Source organism: Erinaceus europaeus, chromosome 1 (genome assembly GCF_950295315.1).
Source record: "Erinaceus europaeus chromosome 1, mEriEur2.1, whole genome shotgun sequence".
Classification (NCBI taxonomy): domain Eukaryota; kingdom Metazoa; phylum Chordata; class Mammalia; order Eulipotyphla; family Erinaceidae; genus Erinaceus; species Erinaceus europaeus.
In genome coordinates this window covers 70,470,380-70,489,183 of record NC_080162.1, presented here as the reverse complement: position 1 = coordinate 70,489,183, position 18,804 = coordinate 70,470,380, and the positions used below count along the sequence as shown (strand labels likewise).

Sequence of the window (18,804 nt, the reverse complement as noted above, 5' to 3'; positions counted from 1 at the left end):
TAGGTTAGGCTTGGAGAACTGGCTTGTCACACACACACTTCTCTGCTAGGAGGCAATGTTGGTACAGAAGTACAGTATTTCTAGTTTGTTGTTCCAAGTATGTACAACACGCAGCACTGTTGTATCAGGTAGGCATGCGCACAGGGGAAAATGAGGCATGGGCTCATAGAAACCGGTCAAATGGAAATCAGAAGGACTTTCTCTTTCAGAGTTCCCATCTTTATTTGTAGAGGTTATCCAATAATTTCTTTAATTACATCACATACTTCCAAGTCCATTCCCAAGCTGTCCTGTTGTACTTTTCTCTATTTTGTAGATCTGAGCAACCTCAGGCACTAAAGGATGATCTGGATTGGGAATCACACAACAGAGAACAGATGGACAAGAGTACTTTTGAAATAGTTAGTGCTGGAGACCACTCTAACTGTAGAATGTCAAGACAAATGCTGCCATTACTGTTTATATTTGGGTGATAAATTTTTGTCGTAAATGCAACTTTAGATGATTTGAAGGGGTAATCTGCTGGGAAATGAATTGTCATGAAAAATATTTCACACTGATAGGGACTGTCATTTAGACCCACTATTATAGCTTGCCAGTAACATACCATCTCCAACAGGGCCTGTAGAACACTGTACTGGTGGATCTCGTGTCAGGTCATTCAATTCCTTATGGATTCTCTTCAGAGTCATCATGGGAAATGGGTGGCAATGATACCAGGACTGGACGGGAGCAGGGGAGGTGCAGGTAAGGGGCAAGGGGGCACAAGGCCTCCTTGATGATCTCTGATCAACTGGAGAAGACGGAGAGTTTGGGAGTGCAGGCTGGGCAGGACTAGTTGAAGGGCCCGCCCACTTGGCTCCTGAGGTTGCCACAGAAGTCCTCAATGTCATCTTTTTAATGGCTGTGCAGTATTCCACTGGGTGTATATCCCATAATTTCTTTTTTTCTTTTTTTAAATTATCTTTACTTATTTATTGGACAGAGACAGCCAGAAATTGAGAGGGAAGGGGGGATAGAGAGGAAAAGAGACAGAGAGACACCTGCAGCACTGCTTTACCACTCATGAAGTTTTCCCCTGCAGGTGGGGACCAGGGACTTGAACCTAGGTCCTTGCGCATTGTAACATGTGTGCTCAACCAGGTGCACCACCACCTGGCCCCTATCGCATAATTTCTTTATCTACTAATTTGTTGATGGGCATTTAAGTTGATTCCATATTTTCGCTACTGTGAATGTGCACATATCCTTTCAAATTAGTGTTTTCATGCCCTTTGGACATTTGCCTAAAATTGGTATTGTAGGTTCGTAAGGTATTTCCATTCTTATTTATTTAAGGTTTATTCATACTGTTTTCCATAGGAGTTGTACCATTTTGCACGTCTATCAATAGTGAAGCAGAGTTCCTTCCCCCCACATTTGTGCCTATACTTATTTCCTGTCTTTCTGTTGTAGGCCATTCTCACTGGTGTGAAGTGGCATCTTATTGTGGTTTTACTTTGCATTTCTCTAGTGATAAGTGATGTGGAACATTTTTTCATACATCTGTAAACCTTTTGTATGTCTTCTTCAGAGAAGGATCTACTCAGATCCTTTGGCCACTTTTTTATTATTAGCTTGTGCTTTTGGTATTGTTGAGATGTATGATTTCTTTATTTGTTTTATCACTGGATTCTTCTATTATGTGAGCTTATACATTTTCTGTTTGTTTATGTCAAACCAAATTGAAAATTTTCTCATTATTTCTGTGCCACATCCATATTAATATTCTCTTTCCTATTGCATGCACATGTGAGAGAGAAAGAGAGAGAGAGACCAGAGCACTACTCCACCATTTTATGCAATGCCAGAGCCTCACAATGCAACTAAGGTGTTCTTCCACTGAACCAACTCCCTGGCTTTTAAATATTTTTATTTAATACAAGTCTTTAAAGTAAGTACTGTTAATTAACTCCATTTTAATTTTTTAAAATTTTTTCCATTTTATGAGGGGGGATTAATAGTTTGCAGCACAGTTGTTGACACATGGGTACAATTTCCCAGCTCCTCTTGGTGGGTGTCTGCAAAACATTCTTATCCCCAACTTAGGATCCCCACCCTACACACACACACACACACACACACACACACTCCCTCCCCAGAGTCCTATAACTCCAGTTTTACAGACAAGGAAACTGCAGCTCAGAGAGATTAAATAACTTCCCCTAGGCTACATCGAAGCAGAATTCAAATCCAGTAAATCTAATACTGAATGCCCAGTCACAAACATTCTTTGTTTTGTGACAGGGAAAGATTCACAGATGAAGACATTTAACCCCAAGGAAATTTAGGAGTTCCTCTAGAGGGGAAGAGGAGAATCTGGGTGGAAGGAATAGTCTGCTCCAATAGTAAGGCCTTTTCTGGAACCCTCCTGCTGGTGACAATGTCCATTGGTCCAACCCCTGTGGAGAGCAGTCTGGAGAACTCTCAGAAGGCTAAAAATGCACCTACCCTATGACCCTGCAATTCCTCTCCTGGGGATATATTCTAAGAAACCCAACACACCCATCCAAAAAGACCTGAGTATACCTATGTTCATAGCAGCACAATTTGTAATAACCAAAACCTGGAAGCAACACAGGTTTCCAACAACAGATGAGTGGACAAGAAAATTGTAGCATATAAACACAACTAAATACTGCTTACCTATTAAAAAAAGGTGATTTCACCTTCTTCACCCCGTCTTGGATGGAGCTTGAAGGAATCATGTTAAGTGAGATAAGTCAGAAAGAGAATGGCTATAGGATGATCTCATTCATAGACAGAAGTTGAAAAGTAATACTATGACACTGGCCTGCCTTCCCTGGGCAGCCGATCTCACCAATGTGTCCTGGAAACCCACCTCCCCAGAGCCCTATCCCACTAGGGAAATGTAGAGACAGGCTCCAGGTATGTCTATCTGCCAACACCCATGTCCAGCGGGGAAACTATTATAGAAGCTAGACCTCTGACCTTCTGTGCCCCTTAGAGATCTTTGTTCCATACTCCCAGAGGTATCAAGAATAGGGAGTCTTCCAGTGGAGGTGATGGCACACTGGTGGTGGGAGTTGTATGAATTGTACCTCTTTCATCCCACAATCTTGTTGATCATTATTAAATCACCGATAATAAATTTTAAAAAGTTGGAAAATAAGAAAACACAAAGCAGAACTTCAGCTGGGTTTGGTATACTGCACCAAAGTAAAGGACTCTGGGGTGGTGGTGGGGGGTTTGGGGGAGCGTTTAGGTCCTGGAATGATGTCAGAGAACCTGGAGCGGGTTGAATTGTTATGTGGAAAACTGAGAATTGTTGTACATGTACAAACTACTGTATCTTATTTTTTTGTTACTTTATTGTTGACTGTAAACCATTAATCCTCCCCATTAAAAAAAGAAGAAGAAGGCCTTTTCTGTTGGGAAGAAATCTCATCTGAAATTCAGTGGGTTACTACCCTGTAACTTGCTTGCACATAAGCGGGCCTCTCTTGCAGGGACGCATCAGTCCCCACTCTTGCAGGGATACCTCTCCCTTCCTCACCTCTAGATCCACTGGACAGATGCTCCACGCTGGACTCTGGGGGGTGGGGTGGGGTTGGGGTCTCAGTGGGGTCTAGTTTAGCCAAGGCTCCCTCTCTCTTCAACCTGAAAGATGGTTCAGGTAGAGCCCAGCTTCCACCGCAGGCTTGTGCTCCTTGGGCCGGTCTCCACCTTCCTCCGGAGGCCTTGGAGATGCGCATATAGAGTTAAACAGAAGGAAACTGTGGAGAGACCCAGAAGTGCCCTCTTCCGTCCTTCTGCAACTGGAGCGAATGGGAAACTGCACAGGGAGTAGTGTTTGCAGAATATCAACTAGAAGACAGTACGCAGAGGGTTTCCACACTATTCTGGTTTCTTTATAGAAGCTAGCTACCCTGAAAAAAAAAAAAAAGAAGAAGCGACCCTGGCATTTCTGTTAGCCTGAGAGGCGTCTGGCTTCTCCAGCCCGCGGGGCGGGACGGGAGGGTCGAGCAGGGGAGGAGCTCGGTTGGTCCCCGCCCGGAGGCGGAGCGGGGCCGGGCTGAGCTGCCGGGCGGGGTGGGCCAGGGACGCGAGGCGAAGCGGGGCCCCACACAGGCCGCGGCGGCTGGCTCCGGCCCCTACGGTCCCGGCGGCTGCTGGAAGAGGAAGCCAGGCGGCTGGCGGAGGAGGGGAAGCGGCGGAGGCCGAGGCTGGAGCATCGCTCGCCGCAGACTCACTTCCCGGGCTCAGCAGGGAAAGGTACTGCGCGCCCGCTGCCCGGCTCCCGGCCCCCGGCCCCGGATCGGCGTCCCCAGGGGCTGCGGCGGCCCGGGGAGGGCGAGGGCTCCTGCTGGTTCGGGCGGCCGGCGCGGCGCTCCATGAGGCTGGTGGGGTCGCTGGGCGCCGCGCCCCCTTGCTTGCGCCCGGGTCGCTGGGTCCAGCCGGGGCGGGGAGCGCGGCGGGCAGAGCGCGGGCTCAGGGCCGGACCCCGCGGGGTGCGCGGCAGGGAAGCACCCGGCGGGCGCGTTCCGTGGACGCAGACAAAGCCCGGCGCGGACACCTCGCGATCTCCCCGCGGGTGGGCGGTGAGGAGAGCCTGGGACAGGCTGGACTGCCCTCCCTTCGGGCACTCAGGTGGTAGGGGGCGCCAGGGCCGGGTGGGGAGCAGCTTTGCGTAGGGCTCGCTAGGGGTCCGGGGTTCCGCAGGGCTTGGCTAAGGCCAGCTTGGGAGAAGGAAGGGGGTGTCTTCAAGTGTTCGCTTTTGGGGAGAGGGTGGAGGGAGGCCACTGCGCTCGAAGAGTAGGTGATGGGCCCTCACACCCCTACAGAAGAAGAGCCATGGCCTAAAGACAGAACGCACACTGGCTGCCACATATGGTGAGAAGTGCCCACAGGTTGTTTGCAGAACCTGCTGGTGGTGGTACATTTCGTGCCAGCCAGCTGTGTATGTGTGTGTGTGTGTGGGGGGGGTGCAAACAGCAGGTGGTTAGAACACCCAGTCAAACCCTAGGTCAGTGGAGTGGGTGGACCTGGGAGAAGGTAGGCGTGTGTCTGGGAGTGCGCATAGTGAGGGCAGTTGCCTGTTCTCTTCTGCAACTCTCTCTCTCCCCTTGTTAGGGGAAGAAGGATCCCTATTCCCGACTAGTACGCATGCCTCCACCTGAGCTCCAAGGTGGGCTACTCCTTGCTCCTCACTGATTGTGACTCCCTCCCTTTCCAATACTATCAGCTTATGATGAACATACTTTGACATGATCCTCCTCCCATGAGCCCTCATCCTCCCTCAGCTACAGACTCACTTCACTTTTCAGTGCAACATTTGTGCAGAGAGCTGTCCGTTTATTCCTGGCACACACTCCTTCAGTTCTTCCCTACCTGCCCTGTTTCCATTCCCACCGCTGCACTGAAACCCCTGTCACCTTCTTTCATGGTTTCCACACAGCCCACAGGTAGGACTTCATTGACCTCTCTTGGTTTGTTGATGAACAAGTTTGTGTGGATCCTCTTTGGCTTCTGGTTTTCTTTCTCCCTCCCTGGCTAACCTTTCTTAGTTGTCTTTGTGGATAACTACTTCACTCAATGCCGAGCCCTGTTGGAGGATTCCAGTGCTCTGTCCTCAGTTGCTTCCATTCCGTGGCCCCTCTTTTTTGTGCTTTTTAAAATTTTTTTTAAAAGATTTTTTAAATATTTATTTCCTTTCTGTTGCCCTTGTTTTTATTGTTGTTGTAGTTATTATTGTTGATGTCATCGGTGTTGGATAGGACAGAGAGAAATGGAAAAAGGAGGGGAAGACAGACAGGGGAGAGGAAGATAGACACCTGCAGACCTGATTCACAGCCTGTGAAGCGATTCCCCTACAGGTGGGGAGCCGGGGGGCTCAAACCGGGGTCCTTACGCTGGTCCTTGCACTTTGCACCACGTGCACTTAACCTGCTGCGCTACCACCCAACACCCGCTTTTTTTAATTTTTAAAAATTCATTTATTAATGGGTGTCTGTGTGTGCATGAGAGAGCAGGGAGGGGCAGAATATATCACTCTGGTACTTGCAGTTCTGAGAATCAAACTCAAAACCTCATGATCACAGGTCAGACACTCTACCCGCTATGCCACCTCCTTTTGATACCCTAACCCCTCTTCTCTCTCCTCATTTCTATTTATATACCACCCAAATCCTCATTATTTTTAAAATGACTTTAATATGAAGCATTAATTTACAGACACTTGGATCTTAAACACATATAATTTTTAAAAGACTTCGCAGTCTGGAAGGTGGCACAGTGGATAAAGCATTGAACTCTCAAGCATGAGGCTCCAGGTTCAATACTCTGCAGTGCATGTACCAGTGTGATGTCTGGTTCTCTTTCTCACTCTCCTCCTAATCGTCTCATTATTAAGTACATAAATAAAATCTTATAAAAGTAAAGCTTATTAAAAAGATGTATTTATTTTTTTATAAAGGCAATAGCCTTACTTCTTCTTAAAAAATATTTATTTATTCCCTTTTGTTGCCCTTGTTGTTTTATTGTTGTAGTTATTATTGTTGTTATTGATGTTGTCGTTGTTAGATAGGACAGAGAGAAATCAAGAGAGGAGGGGAAGACAGAGAGGGGGAGAGAAAGATAGACACCTGCAGACCTGCTTCACCACCTGTGAAGCAACTCCCCTGCAGGTGGGGAGCCGGGGGCTAGAACTGGGATCCTTATGCAGGATCTTGTGCTTTGCACCACCTGCACTTAACCCACTGCGCTTTCTCCTGACTCCCAAAAAGATTTATTTATTAACTAATGAGAGAGAGACAACCAGAGTATCACTCTGGCATAGATGATGTCAAGGATTGAACTCAGGAACTCATGCTTGAGAGTCCAGTGCTTTAACTACTTTGCCGCTTTCAGGCTGCAAGTGTACATAGTTTTTATTCTCAGGATTTTAAGTAGCAAATGTTATCTCCTGCCTCAGTCTCTTTATCCAGTCCTCCACCATGATGATTCATGGTATCCTGGATGTTTCGGGTGCAAAAAAAAATCCTCATATACACACAGCAGTTTCCTGACTGTAGGCTGTCATCTTAGTGAGTGTTTCATGACCCATCCAACATTAAAGACAGGAAACTAGGTGCCACCAGCTTCTTCCTTTGCCATCCAGCCCAACAGCTTGTTCTATTGCTTCTTTCTGAAGAATTAATCTCAAGTCTGTTCCTCACACTCAGATTTTACTGTTACCGACCCAGGCCACTTTGATGTTTTGCTGGAATATTGTGTAGCTGTACCTCCCCCACCCCCAAGTCTTCACTTGCCCTTCTCCAATTCCTCGTAATAATCATCAAGAATGCTGTAGAAAAACATTGATGAAACAATCTCATTCTATTAAAGCCCTCTATAGCCTCGTACTGCTTTTGGAGTGAAATTTCAAAGCTTTTCCCTGGCCTATCAGAGCCTCTATACTATGGACTGTTTATACACTTACTGAATGTGACCTCCCCCTGCCTTATCCTGTCCACTCTTCCATTCTTCTTGACAGCCACACCTGAATAACTTATAAACAACCTAGGGTTCTTCCTGCCTCTGGGCCTTTGCTTGTGTTATTTTCTCTGTCTGGATTGTTTTTCCAGGCTTCCTTCCTTCCTTCCTTTCTTCCTTCCTTCCTTCCTTCCTTCCTTCCTTTCTTTCTCTCTTGTTTTGTTTTTTAAACCAGAGCACTGCTCAGCTGTGGCTTATAGTGGTACTGAGGATTGAACCTGGGACTTTGGTGTCTCAGGCATGACAGTCTGTATAGCCATTATGCTATCTTCCTGCTCCCCTCCCTTAATTAATTTATGAGAAAGGGAGAGTAGGGTGTGAGAAGGAGGGAAGGAGAAACGGGGAAGGGAGGGAGAGAGAGAGAGAGCAAGAGAGCGAGCGAATGAATATGAATCTAACATGTGCCATGGTGGGGATTGAATTCAAGACCTCATGCTTGCGCGTCCAGTCCTTTATCCACTGTGCCACCTCCCAGGCCTCATCCTAGGCCTTCTACTGGGCTGGCTCAGCTCCTAGGTTTTCAGGTCACATCTTAAATATGCCTTCCACAAATACCTTTCCAGCCTTGGTAGAATTCTCTCTTTCTCCATATTTCATCACAGCACCTTATTTACTTTGTTAGATTTACAGGTCTATAAGCATTTGTTACAGTTGTCTGTTTGCTTTGTCTGGCTTCTTAATGGTTGGGGCCTTGACTGAATAGCCCACTGTTGTATTTGGAGCATCTGGCATGTAGCTGATGGTCAGGAAATCTTGAGTCAGGCGGGAAGGTCTGGCTGGGCTCAGCTAGGAGAGGGAGCTAGGTATTGCAGTCAGCACAAGTGGCTCCTTTAAACCTCAAGTGACCCAAGGATTTTAATCTTATTTCCACAAAAGCAGTTGTGCAAATTGCTGCAAGAATCTCAGAGGGCCAATGGGATGTGAAAAAAGGAAGTGGAGAAGGTACAGATGACAGGCCTAAGGCAAGCCCGTATGCCTTGGAGGAGTTGGGGCTTGGGGGTTGTAGAGTTGGTCTGGGTCACTGTGGATTGGTGACAGTGATTTCCTTTACCCTCTCTGGTGAGATCTGACTGGGAGTGAAGTGGCCCGGGTAGCCAGGGTTTATTTCAGGTCATTGTCTTGGGTGACTGCTGGGATCCAGGAAGCTCATAGGGTGAGGAAGACACTGGAACTAAGTGCCTCTCTATAGAGACCTGTGTCTTTCCACTCACAACTTTCTTCTTTTCCCAGAGGAGCCGGCTGAGAATTGGACTGTGCAGCTGGTACTCTAAGAATTTGGGGTTGAGCCAGGGGACCTCAGGTGTTATAGGAAGGAGATAAGGTCCTGGACAGAGGGATCAGTGATATCACTAAGAGGTGTATGCTGGCACTAGGGGCTAGGTGGAAGCAAGGTGGGCATCTGGGAGGGAGAAATCAGGGAGAGGCCTAGAAACTGGGCCAGGACCCTGCTTCTTCTTCTTCTAGCGTTTGCCCTTCTTCCGTAGCCAGTCAACAGGTCAGGTTGAAAGCTGTCAGGAGCTGCTTGTTGCTGGCTTTGAAAGTGACTGGGATCCATGTGGATTCAGTCGGCTAGGAAGGATCCTCAGTTTCCCCAATGAATGGGTACTCACGGGATGCACCACGGGAAGGTCGATCCAATGCATCCCAGGACCCTGCTAGTCTTGGGTGTCAGACAGTGTCCTAAGGACTTTGCAAGTCATTTCTTTCATCCTCCTGACAGCTCCATAAGGTAGCTTAGATTCTTATTTTATAGATAGGAGACAGGCACAGTCATGTAATTCGGTAGTGAAAGGATTTGAACCCAGTCTAGCTGGTTTCAGAATCCACTCCCTAAATCACTCTACCCTGTACTTCTCCCATAGCTCCCCCCCCCCCAAATGCTAGCTGAAGGCTTTTTAATGAACAAGTGGTTTCTCCTAACTCCCAGAAGTGTCTGGCCTGGGGCTGGGGCTGTTGGAAAGGAGTCACACCCTTGGAAAGGTTGAAGGGGTTCTCACTGGGAGTGGGAAGTTGAATCTCTCTGCTTTATGCTCCATTTCTTTTCTTTCAGAAAGGCCTCTAGGCACAACATGAGGAGTTGGGTGTCTTAAACATTGTGATTTCAGGTTGCCCAGAGGTTGGATGTTTCTGATACAAAGACAACCCCTGCTTCAGCCACTATCAAAATTCACTCCTACCCCCTTGGTTGGACATTATTACTCTGTTGTCCAGTTCATTTGCTTAAGATCCCAGTCCCCAAAGAGAAACCCAGGGAGTTCAGATAGGGGAGCTACAGGAGATCATTCTGTTATAAATTTTCATCAGGAATGTTTGAAGTGGAGCTTTGACTCGGTCTTGGGAAGCCTGGATGGAGTCTGAGTCAGGTTAGCTCGTCTGTGGGAACACCGCTGAGGCAACAGTGAGATGGGGACTGAGAAGAGCTTATGCCCTTCGCTCCTTGGCCTCATTCTCGTTCTTCCCTGTTTGTGAAATGGGATTAGAGAGTCTTGTTCTCTTTGCTCTCCAGAGGTTGTGGAAAGCAGGAACTCCTTGAGGCCTCACATGTGAATTTTCTTACAGACCCACTGTAAAAGTGCAAAGACTTCCCTTGGGTGCCAGCCTGGGGTAGGGTGTGGCAGCCCTCCTTGTCCTTGGTGGTTTTCCTGTTTGGGCATGAGAACACTGCTTGCAGGTGACTCGGTCCCCCAGGGGCCTGGCTGACTAGCCAAGTGAGAGCCTGCTGACCACATAGGATGGGGTCTCTGCTCCAGATTATTATATATATGGGTGGGTGCTGGTACACATGGTTAAGCACATGTCACCATTCATAAGGACCCAGGTTCCAGTCCCTGCTCCTTACCTGCAGGGGCAACGCTTCACGAGCATGGAAGCAGGTATTGCAGCAGGTATCTCTCTGTCTCTTCCTCCACTCGCAATTTCTTTCTGTCCTGTCAAAAAAAAAAAAAAAGAAAAAGAAAAGGACAAAAATAGCTACCAGGAGCGGTGGATTCATTATGCTAGCACCAAGTCCCAGTGATAACCCTGGAGAAAAAAAAATCATTTGTTAGTGAGAGAGAGGAAGAGAGAGGGAGGGAGGGAGAGAGAGAGAGAGAGAGAGAGAGAGAGAAGCAGAGCACCACTCTGGCACATGCAGTGCTAGGGACCTCATGCTTGACTGTCTGATGCTTTATCCACTCCACTACCTCACTGACTGCCAAATTAATATATTTTAAAAGATTTGGTTATTGATGAGGAGAGAGAGAGAAGCAGAGCATCACTCTGGCACATGCAATGCCTGGAGTTGAATTTAGGACTTCAAGCTTTTTCAGTCTGGCACTCTAGCCACTTCTGAGCCACTGTTCCAAATTCTGAGTCTCAGAGATTAATAAGAGACCTGCTTGTTTGTCTCAGGTGATCCTGCCAGTACCCCAGGAAGAGAGGGAGGCAGAGTCAGTGGCATTCTCTCTTGTGATTTGGGAAACAAGCATGGAGCCATCAATTTGTTGCTGGAAACCACCAGACTCTTGGTACTATGGTGTGTTCCCTTCTCTGGCAGGAAGCTAACAGGAGGCTTGTCCATGTGGTGTGAGGCCTTATCTGCTGAGTTGAAGTGGAGGCTGACAGGCTAGAGATGAGGGTGGACTTCTTGACCCTGGATGCCGAGCTTTGTTAATTGCTGTCAGCACTAACATCTTTTGTGCTCTAGCCTGATGCTTGGAGCCATTGGGAACACAGGATATGGTCCCTACTTCCCAGGAAATAAAAGCCTTGCCAGGTGTGATATGATGAGGTATAGTCCAGGCCAGCTTCCTGGAAGATGTTTTTAGAGGGTGCTCAAGTTCTGGATGGCTTGGTCCACAAAAGAGGAAATGTATACTAGGTGGAGGAGGAGTACTGCCTGGAGAGAGCTGGGTTGAAGCCAAGTTGGGGAATGTCGTGACTGCCAAGCTGTTGAGTCTGGACTTGATTCACTGGACCCCAGGGAGCCATCGAAGGTTATAGGCCATAAGTGCAATGAGTTAATTGTAACAGTGGCCTTAAAAAGTGCTCTCCAAACTCTAACATACTGTTGGATCACCTGGGAAGCTTGTTATGCTGCTGGCTTTAATTTAGCAGGTTTGGCCTGGGGCCTGAGGCTCTGCATTTCTGCCAACCTCCTGGGTGATGCCAAAAATAAAGCAAGGTCCTGGTCCAAGGACTGCCTGTCTGTGGATAGGATACTAGGGGACGGCTTGGTGAGATGCTTCTAGATACTTGGGTTTCAGGGCAGGAACACAGAGACCCTGACTATGAGCAGCTCCTGAGCCTGCGGAAGGCTGTCATAAGGTGGCTGTCGCAGGGCAAGGTTCCATGCCGGCAGCACACAGGGTGCTTTATCTGTGCCCACAGCTGAGCCTGGCCCCTTGGGTGGCAAATCTGGGGTGAGCACCCTTCCTCCAGCCAGTGTGGGGCCAGGGAGATTGGGGCCACTGCTGACTGTAATTCCAGACAGGACACCCTCTCCTGAGGCAGCAGAGTCTCCTCAGCTGCCAAGCCCTCCCCTTTCCTGCCAACTCCTCAAAACTCCCCACCTCCCAGTGTGTGTATTTTTCTCCTGGTCTAGTCTGTGTGAGCTGGTAGGTGGGTGTCCTGGGCAGTGGGGATGCCTGGGTGCATCATTCTGCTGGACCTCTGGTTGAGTCACTATAGTCAAGTGTCTATTCTCCTCTGATACCTCAGTTTCCCCAAAACTTAGGGATTCATTTCCATTCCTGGGGAATTGACAGGAGGGGACGTCATAGGGTTTGCTGTGTGGAGTGTCAGCTTGATACAATTTGGGTTTGACTTAATGTTAAATATTTATTTTACAGGACAGAGAGAAATTGAAAGGGGAAGGGGAGAGGGAGATTGAGACCCACCTATAGAACTGTTTCACTACTCATGAAGCTTCCCATCTGCAGATGGGAAGTGGGGCCTTGAACCTGGGTCCTATATGCACTCAGCTGGGTGTGCCACTGCCCAGCCCCTGACTTCATGTTAAGGTTGGCATGCTGGTGGCAAGGTTGAACGAGTAATTTTCAGGGAAGCACAGTTCAGTCTGCTCTAGTGGCTTCCCAAGGCCCCGTGCTCCTGGAGCTCTACATAGCCTGGTAGTGTCTGACAGTGCTGGTAAGCTGAGCCTTCTCATAATGGCCAGGAGGCTGGGAAGTTTGCTCACCCACAGGAAAGTGGGATCCAGCAGAGATTCTGGGTCCCAGGCAGTGCCAGCTCCTCAGATGTCCTCCACATTGTCTAAAAGAACAGTAGGCCCAGCCAGTCCTGTCCCCCTTGTCCCCTGCCTGGGTGCTACTGCTGGGGGGTGGTGGTGGTGGGGTGGGAGGCTGTGGCATTTTCTAGGACTACAAAACCTCCTGGGTGCAGAGGTCAAATGAGGGCAGAATGTGGCCAATCCACATCCCTCCACTCCCACCCTCCACCAGAGATTCAGAATGCATTGAAGGGAATTAAAGCTCTTCATGAGCGTTGTAGGGAAGGAACTGCTGTTTTCCCCAGGTGATTTGACCAGGGGGAAAAAGATTCACAACTTTTTAACAATGGGCCTATGAAGACCTCCCCACTGCTCACCCCCCCCCCCCCAGACTGGATGCAAAAAGGTGCTGCTTCGTGAGAAACTGAAGTACACCCACAGGTGGTGGGTGGGCCTAGGGTGCCAGGGAAAGATGGGAAGATGGGCAGAGCTTCCTGGGGGAGCTAGGCTGGGTGGGCTAGGCATTGTGTGGATAATCAGTGAAGGAAAAGTACATAAGAGGAGGAGCTGGGAGGGGAGGGCACAGTAGCCTGTCCCTGGTCTTTGGGGTTCTAAGAGGGCGGGAGCCAGCAGGGTGAAGAAAATGAAGAGAATGACCAGCAGGGCACCACCACTCCTGGGAGGGGCATGGCCTCCAGTGCCTCTTGGCTGTTATTAGTGAGATGGGCAGTGTCGTCCTGAGACGGGCACAGAGAAGGTGACAGGAGAGACACAAAAGCCAGCAGAGAGAATAGTCAGGCTTGGGATGGGGTCCCAGTTAGACCAGAGGAGTAATATTCTGCAGGGGAGGAGTTGAGGGGGAGGATAGCCAGACCTGAATTTCTGGAGGAGGAGCCTGCAGCATGAAGAGAGCAGGAGGGAGGGGAGAATGGGTGGAATGAGGAGCTGTCACAGACTGCTCTGGGTCCTGGGTCAGAGAACTGATAGAGGGTATGGGAGACAGAGGGTGAGGGTGGACACTGGGGGCGTGGTCAGTGGCATCGAGCTGTCTTTGTTCAGTGGGCCCTGGGAAGCCATGGAAGGCTTTGGAGCAGGGTAGTGGCATGATCAGAACATGCTTTTTGGGAAATATGACAGGGGTGCATTTAGAGGCTGGGGGGATGTGGTCTTCTCACCTCATTTTGGGCCTCCCCAGAAAAAGGTTGTACTCCCTCACATCTCAAAGCAGGGGGCCAATTTAGGTTGCTCACATGCCCCTTTAAACTCACATTCTCAGAGTTCAGAATCATTTCCCCAAGAGCTTAGGAATCCCACCCTACCACCTTCCTGGGGCTGGTGGGGACAGTCAGGAAGCCACCCTGCCTTAGCCCTGCCACACCTTACTTCCTGTCAGGTATGAGGACTTGTTCAGCAGCAGGCGGGGATGGGATGGGGGTGGAGTTGGGGTGTGGCATTACAAACAGCAGCCCAGGAGAAGTCACCACTTTGGGATAGTGTCCTGGCCAGAGGCCCTGGCTGTATATGTCCCATGAGCCTTCCCACCCTTCCTCAGCCACGTAGGCTCATGCACCCTTGGCCCTGTGTCTCTTTAGGTCAGAGCCCAGGGCTGTTCCTGATCTCTTCAACCCAAGGGGAGCATAGAGGACGGAGGACAAGCAGCTACACTCCCCCGCCCGTATAGATTCCTTGAGCCTCTGTCTGCCCTTGCTTTGGGGCAGCATGCTGAGGAAGGTTTGACTTAAGACCAGGAGAGGACACACTTGGAAGCTAGTTATAATTTATTAGAAAACAGAACAAAGCACCTAGTCACTCTCTGTCAGCTTTGTGCCAGGCCCTGGCAGACCCCCTAGTTCTTATTCTTTCTCCTCTACTCCACAAGGTCTGAGCTGTCACCCTATTTTAGAGATGGTGACACTAGCAGTGCCAGCTAATGTAGAGAATCTCAAGCCCTGGTTCTGGGACATTTTTCCCAGTGCCTTTTCTTGACCCCACAACCCCTTTAGAAGCAGTCTCCAAACCCACAACCAAGTCCCCTCAAATCAGTCCAGCTCCCCTGAACTCCTGACCTCAGGGAGGAGGGGCTGATGGGTCTTCTTTGTGGTCTGGCAAACTAGACCTTGAGTCAGCTAAATTTTAAGATGATTCAAGTAGGAGACATGCAGGACCACCAATGAGCAAACACTCCTAGGGAAGGCTTTAAAATGAAGTCCTTAAATGCCAAACACTCTGTTCTCTTTTACTTGAGAAAATTATTTTTTAAAAATCACACATAATTACTGCACAATTTTTGAGTCAGTCTGTGAAGTAACTCAAGAAAAGTTAATGAACTTCACTTACTTTGGTTTTAAGAAAGATTATGTCCTGGACCTTATTATATAATACTCAGTGAGCAGTGGGAGAGCATCATGGCAGATGGCAACTTGAAGAACTTCTCTGCCTCTCAGTTACCTCTTGCGAAGAGAGGGGACATTGACTTGGGAATTAAGTGAACTTTCTCACATGAAACACTTTGCCTTACTTGAAACCTCCAGCATGCCCAGTGAAAAATAGCAGCAGCAATGACGGAAGAACTCTCTGAACAGACACTTCTTGATTTCAGAAGCTGGTGAGTTGTTAAGGCTTCCTTTGAACTCAACAAAAGGACTTGAAGAATATGCTTATTGTCCAAGCTTAGCATCTTACTCTGTAGGTGTTTTATGGATTAAGTCATGGGCCAAGGCCTACATGTGTGATCTGAAATGAACACTGCTGGCTTTCCTTCCTGCTCCCCACTCTGGCTAGGGGCATTGAGTGGGGGTGTATGTGTGTGTGTGTGTGGGGGGGTGTTGTCCTATTTCAGAGTTAAACTTTATGGAGAACTCTTTGTGTTCTGGAGAGACTGTGCTTGGACTTGTTGCACAGTTAAAACATCCTAAAATTACCAGAATGGGAGAATCTTAGCTTCAGAGAGATGAGAGGTTTGTCTAGAGGCGACCATGATTAAACTCCTCTGAGAAGGATCTTTCCATGGACAAAAGCAGTCAGACCACTGTCCTATTCCTGTTTATGGAGGCTGAAGCCATGGATGAAGGACTGACCTGGTGTAGCTCGGTGCCTGGCAAGCCTTGAGCCTGCCTCTCAGGGGTCAGGGAGACAGGGAGACAGAGTAACAGGGTGACAGCAGTTCCCTCACTGAGTTGATGACTGGGAGGAAGGTGACCTCAGGGTGGCAACCTCAGATTTTGGCAGTGCCACTGGGTAGGATGCCAGGCTTACTCAGGATGCTTCCTGGTAGCCTGGGGTGCCTAGCTTAAAGTGTGGTGTCAGTGTGTAGAGAATGCTGAGATGGGATAAGGGCCGCTTCAGAGGCTATGCTCAGGCCTGGGCACTAGCAAGCGTTAGGCAAAAGAGGACTCATTGTCTCCAAGCCCTGTGGCCTTTTCTGAGCCACGTCTGTGAAATGGGCCAAGGCTGTGAACTTTCAGTATTGTGGGCTTAGAGAAACTCAGGGAGCCCCAGCCCACAGAGATCTGTTGGGGGGCTTACCTGCTGGCTAGACATTTTCAGGATGTTCTACTTTTGTGATCACACATACCACTTTTACTTGGCTGCAGTAAAAGTAAGCAAAAGTAAGCTGAGCAGGGGCCCTAAGAACAGTGAACTCTGCAGGAAAAGAGTTAACAGTGAAGGGGGAGGGTCTGAGTAGTGACAAACCCAGTTGAGCACATGTTACCATGTGTAAGGACCCAGGTTCAAGCCCACAGTCCCCACCAGCAGAAGGAAAACTTCATTAGTGGTGAAATAGTGCTGCAGCTATCTCTCTGTTTCTCTCTCTCTCCTCTTCTCTCTGTTTTTCTCTCTTATCAAATATAAAGAAGGTAAAATGGGGTGGGGGAAGTGAGGGGCACCAGGAGCAATGGATTCATTGTGCAAGCACAATGGCCCAGAGATAATAATAAAGCCAAACAAACACTTTTTTTTTTTTTTGCCATCTCATCCCTCCTGGGCTTCCCAGTCCTCAGCTATAGAAGGGATGGGAGATATGGAGGAGAATTTTCTTCCCACAGATGCTGCCTGATCCCAGTGAGACTTAGGCAGCTGTTCTGCAGGGGCTACAGAGTTTTTGTATGAGGCAGGGGATGCAGGACCCAGGCTAGACAGAGTGGGGAACTCATGGCTCAGGCCTGTTGAAGGACCACCCTTCCCCCCTCTCCTGGGGACTTTGTGCTGTCACGAGGGGCCAGCAAGAAGGAACTGTGCCTGGGCTGAGTGTGTCTCCCCAGCCTGGGTTCTTGTCAGTGGTTTGAAAAGAGGCGGTGGAAAGTGCTGACTGGGCTGTCTTCCTTCATCCCAGAGCTGAGAGGCTGTGGCTCCTGGCAACAAGAGAGGAGCAACCTCTTGGGGAAGCCACCTCCTCTGCTGTGAGCTCACCCCTCCCAGGACTATTTGCAGAGAGGATGTGTCTCTATCTGGCCCAGCTCAGGAGTCAGGGCTATCCTGCAGGCAATGCTTCATAAATCAGAGCTGGGGGTGGTGATGGTTCTGGACTGTGTGTTTGGGGGCATGAGATGTGGCCCCAGATCTGGTGACAGCTGAGCTCAGTAATCAGACCACCTGGATGCTTCTTCCAATTAGAGGTCTTGTACCAATTTAGGTGGTTTCAGCTTCTTTTCCACCTCACAGGCTTGTGGGGAAGAGAAAGGGAGTAACATATTAATTACAAAAAAATAAATAAAATAAAAGAGAGAGAGAGGGAGGGAGAGAAAATTCAGAGTCTTAGGGTGGGGGTAGATAACATAATGGCTATGCAAAGAAACTCTCCTGCCTGAGGCTCTGAGCTCTGAGGTTCAGTCCTTCACACACCACAACTATAAACCAGGACTGAGTAGTGCTCTTGTAAAAAAAAAAAATTTCTGAAAAGAGAGAGGACCATTAGTTGACACAAACCTTGTCAGGATCTGTCTTGGCATTGTCACCATCTATCTCCCATATCTTCCTGATCCTACCTTTACTTTCAACCTCACATCCTGCCATTCTGTGAGTCCTCAGGAGGTCACAATACTTCCTACCCTTTAATGCTCTCCTGTCTGTCACCTCTGCCCCAGTATCACCTCAGCAGAGACGTCCCTGACCTCCCCACACAGAGCAGCAGCCTCTCCTCTCATTGTCTTTCCTTTGTGACAATTGTCACCTGTGACCTGTTGCTCCTCCAGGGGAGGTCCTGACTGGCTGTACCCCAGCATCTGGCACAGAGTAGCACTCTCCAGACATGCTCTTGGGGTCAAAAGCACACAATATAAACACATCACAAAACACAACTGTTTTTAAGTGTTCAGCTCAGCAGCACTCAGGACATTCACAGTGCTATACACTTGCCACTACCATCCAGCTCCAGAACTTTTTGTCATCTTGCAAAACTGCAACTCTGACCATTAAATTCTAGCTGCCCTGTTCCCTCTCCTAAGTCCCTGGAAACCACCATTTCTATTTCCTGACTCTATGACTTTGACTAGGGACTTCATAGAAGTGGAATCCTACAGCATTTGCTCTTTTGTGTCCAATTTACTTACTTAGCATAATGTTCTCAAGGTTCATCCATGTTGTAGCAAGTGTCCCAATTACCTTTTTAAGGCTGGGTAGCATTCTACTGTATGTATCAATACATACTGTCCTTAGTTATCTTTCTGTGGGCTGTTGTGAGGGACTTCTACCTTTTGACTATTGTGAGAGGAATTCTTGGATTCTATGATAGATAGTTCTGCTTTAAATTTTTTTTATTTATAAAATGGAAATATTGACAAGACTATAAGATTAGAGGGGTATATTTTTACACAATGCCCATCCCCAGAGCTCCATATCCAATCCCCTCCCCTGATAGCTTTCCTATTCTTTGTCCCTCTGGGAGTATAGATCCAGGATCATTGTGAGGTACAGAAGGTGGAAGGTCTGGCTTCTGTAATTGCTTCTCTGCTGAACATGGGTGTTTGCAGGTTGATCACACGCCCAGCCTCTCTCTCTTTCCCTAGTGGGGCAGGGCTGTGGGCAGGCAGAGTTCTAAGATACATAAACCACCAAACTGCTTTGTA

General features: G+C 48.5%; 1 protein-coding gene and 1 pseudogene across 4 annotated transcripts in view; one reads left to right on the top strand and one right to left on the bottom strand.

Annotated features, from left to right (window-relative positions):
- Nucleotides 1-253: 253 nt before the first annotated feature.
- Nucleotides 254-692, bottom strand: LOC103128693 (ubiquitin-conjugating enzyme E2 D2-like; annotated as a pseudogene).
- A 3,370-nt stretch (nucleotides 693-4,062) lies between these two features.
- Nucleotides 4,063-18,804, top strand: part of SMOX (spermine oxidase) — a 41,449-nt gene continuing 26,707 nt past the window's right edge. For 2 of the 4 annotated variants that reach the window (XM_060186909.1, XM_060186891.1), the window contains exon 1: nucleotides 4,063-4,275. The gene's annotated coding sequence lies outside the window, so the exon portion shown is untranslated. The remainder of the gene's footprint in view (nucleotides 4,276-18,804) is intronic. The other 2 variants (XM_007539552.3, XM_007539553.3) reach the window with 2 other exon arrangements.